The sequence below is a fragment of the Nomia melanderi genome, unplaced genomic scaffold (assembly GCF_051020985.1).
Source record: "Nomia melanderi isolate GNS246 unplaced genomic scaffold, iyNomMela1 scaffold0084, whole genome shotgun sequence".
NCBI lineage: Eukaryota > Metazoa > Arthropoda > Insecta > Hymenoptera > Halictidae > Nomia > Nomia melanderi.
In genome coordinates, this window is record NW_027475199.1 from 10,001 (window position 1) to 12,874 (window position 2,874).

Here is a 2,874-nt window from a genome sequence, read left to right on the forward strand (position 1 = left end):
GTCCAGCCCGTGCGGTAATTCCAGCAGGCGAATCGGACTTCCCGAAATTTTTCTAAGTCCCACGGTCGACACCAACTTTTTTAATAAGCGTTTTAAAATTATTTCAATGTTTAATCCATGCGTAAACATGAAGTTTATTAACGTTTTTAACATTAAAAAAAATTACAAAAATTTATTTTTCGGAAAAAATGGAAAAAACCGATTCGTCGGAGCGAGGTGTCCAGCCCGTGCGGTAATTCCAGCAGGCGAATCGGACTTCCCGAAATTTTTCTAAGTCCCACGGTCGACACCAACTTTTTTAATAAGCGTTTTAAAATTATTTCAATGTTTAATCCATGCGTAAACATGACGTTTATTAACGTTTTTAACATTAAAAAAAATTACAAAAATTTATTTTTCGGAAAAAATGGAAAAAACCGATTCGTCGGAGCGAGGTGTCCAGCCCGTGCGGTAATTCCAGCAGGCGAATCGGACTTCCCGAAATTTTTCTAAGTCCCACGGTCGACACCAACTTTTTTAATAAGCGTTTTAAAATTATTTCAATGTTTAATCCATGCGTAAACATGAAGTTTATTAACGTTTTTAACATTAAAAAAAATTACAAAAATTTATTTTTCGGAAAAAATGGAAAAAACCGATTCGTCGGAGCGAGGTGTCCAGCCCGTGCGGTAATTCCAGCAGGCGAATCGGACTTCCCGAAATTTTTCTAAGTCCCACGGTCGACACCAACTTTTTTAATAAGCGTTTTAAAATTATTTCAATGTTTAATCCATGCGTAAACATGACGTTTATTAACGTTTTTAACATTAAAAAAAATTACAAAAATTTATTTTTCGGAAAAAATGGAAAAAACCGATTCGTCGGAGCGAGGTGTCCTGCCCGTGCGGTAATTCCAGCAGGCGAATCGGACTTCCCGAAATTTTTCTAAGTCCCACGGTCGACACCAACTTTTTTAATAAGCGTTTTAAAATTATTTCAATGTTTAATCCATGCGTAAACATGAAGTTTATTAACGTTTTTAACATTAAAAAAAATTACAAAAATTTATTTTTCGGAAAAAATGGAAAAAACCGATTCGTCGGAGCGAGGTGTCCAGCCCGTGCGGTAATTCCAGCAGGCGAATCGGACTTCCCGAAATTTTTCTAAGTCCCACGGTCGACACCAACTTTTTTAATAAGCGTTTTAAAATTATTTCAATGTTTAATCCATGCGTAAACATGACGTTTATTAACGTTTTTAACATTAAAAAAAATTACAAAAATTTATTTTTCGGAAAAAATGGAAAAAACCGATTCGTCGGAGCGAGGTGTCCTGCCCGTGCGGTAATTCCAGCAGGCGAATCGGACTTCCCGAAATTTTTCTAAGTCCCACGGTCGACACCAACTTTTTTAATAAGCGTTTTAAAATTATTTCAATGTTTAATCCATGCGTAAACATGAAGTTTATTAACGTTTTTAACATTAAAAAAAATTACAAAAATTTATTTTTCGGAAAAAATGGAAAAAACCGATTCGTCGGAGCGAGGTGTCCAGCCCGTGCGGTAATTCCAGCAGGCGAATCGGACTTCCCGAAATTTTTCTAAGTCCCACGGTCGACACCAACTTTTTTAATAAGCGTTTTAAAATTATTTCAATGTTTAATCCATGCGTAAACATGACGTTTATTAACGTTTTTAACATTAAAAAAAATTACAAAAATTTATTTTTCGGAAAAAATGGAAAAAACCGATTCGTCGGAGCGAGGTGTCCAGCCCGTGCGGTAATTCCAGCAGGCGAATCGGACTTCCCGAAATTTTTCTAAGTCCCACGGTCGACACCAACTTTTTTAATAAGCGTTTTAAAATTATTTCAATGTTTAATCCATGCGTAAACATGAAGTTTATTAACGTTTTTAACATTAAAAAAAATTACAAAAATTTATTTTTCGGAAAAAATGGAAAAAACCGATTCGTCGGAGCGAGGTGTCCAGCCCGTGCGGTAATTCCAGCAGGCGAATCGGACTTCCCGAAATTTTTCTAAGTCCCACGGTCGACACCAACTTTTTTAATAAGCGTTTTAAAATTATTTCAATGTTTAATCCATGCGTAAACATGACGTTTATTAACGTTTTTAACATTAAAAAAAATTACAAAAATTTATTTTTCGGAAAAAATGGAAAAAACCGATTCGTCGGAGCGAGGTGTCCTGCCCGTGCGGTAATTCCAGCAGGCGAATCGGACTTCCCGAAATTTTTCTAAGTCCCACGGTCGACACCAACTTTTTTAATAAGCGTTTTAAAATTATTTCAATGTTTAATCCATGCGTAAACATGAAGTTTATTAACGTTTTTAACATTAAAAAAAATTACAAAAATTTATTTTTCGGAAAAAATGGAAAAAACCGATTCGTCGGAGCGAGGTGTCCAGCCCGTGCGGTAATTCCAGCAGGCGAATCGGACTTCCCGAAATTTTTCTAAGTCCCACGGTCGACACCAACTTTTTTAATAAGCGTTTTAAAATTATTTCAATGTTTAATCCATGCGTAAACATGACGTTTATTAACGTTTTTAACATTAAAAAAAATTACAAAAATTTATTTTTCGGAAAAAATGGAAAAAACCGATTCGTCGGAGCGAGGTGTCCTGCCCGTGCGGTAATTCCAGCAGGCGAATCGGACTTCCCGAAATTTTTCTAAGTCCCACGGTCGACACCAACTTTTTTAATAAGCGTTTTAAAATTATTTCAATGTTTAATCCATGCGTAAACATGAAGTTTATTAACGTTTTTAACATTAAAAAAAATTACAAAAATTTATTTTTCGGAAAAAATGGAAAAAACCGATTCGTCGGAGCGAGGTGTCCAGCCCGTGCGGTAATTCCAGCAGGCGAATCGGACTT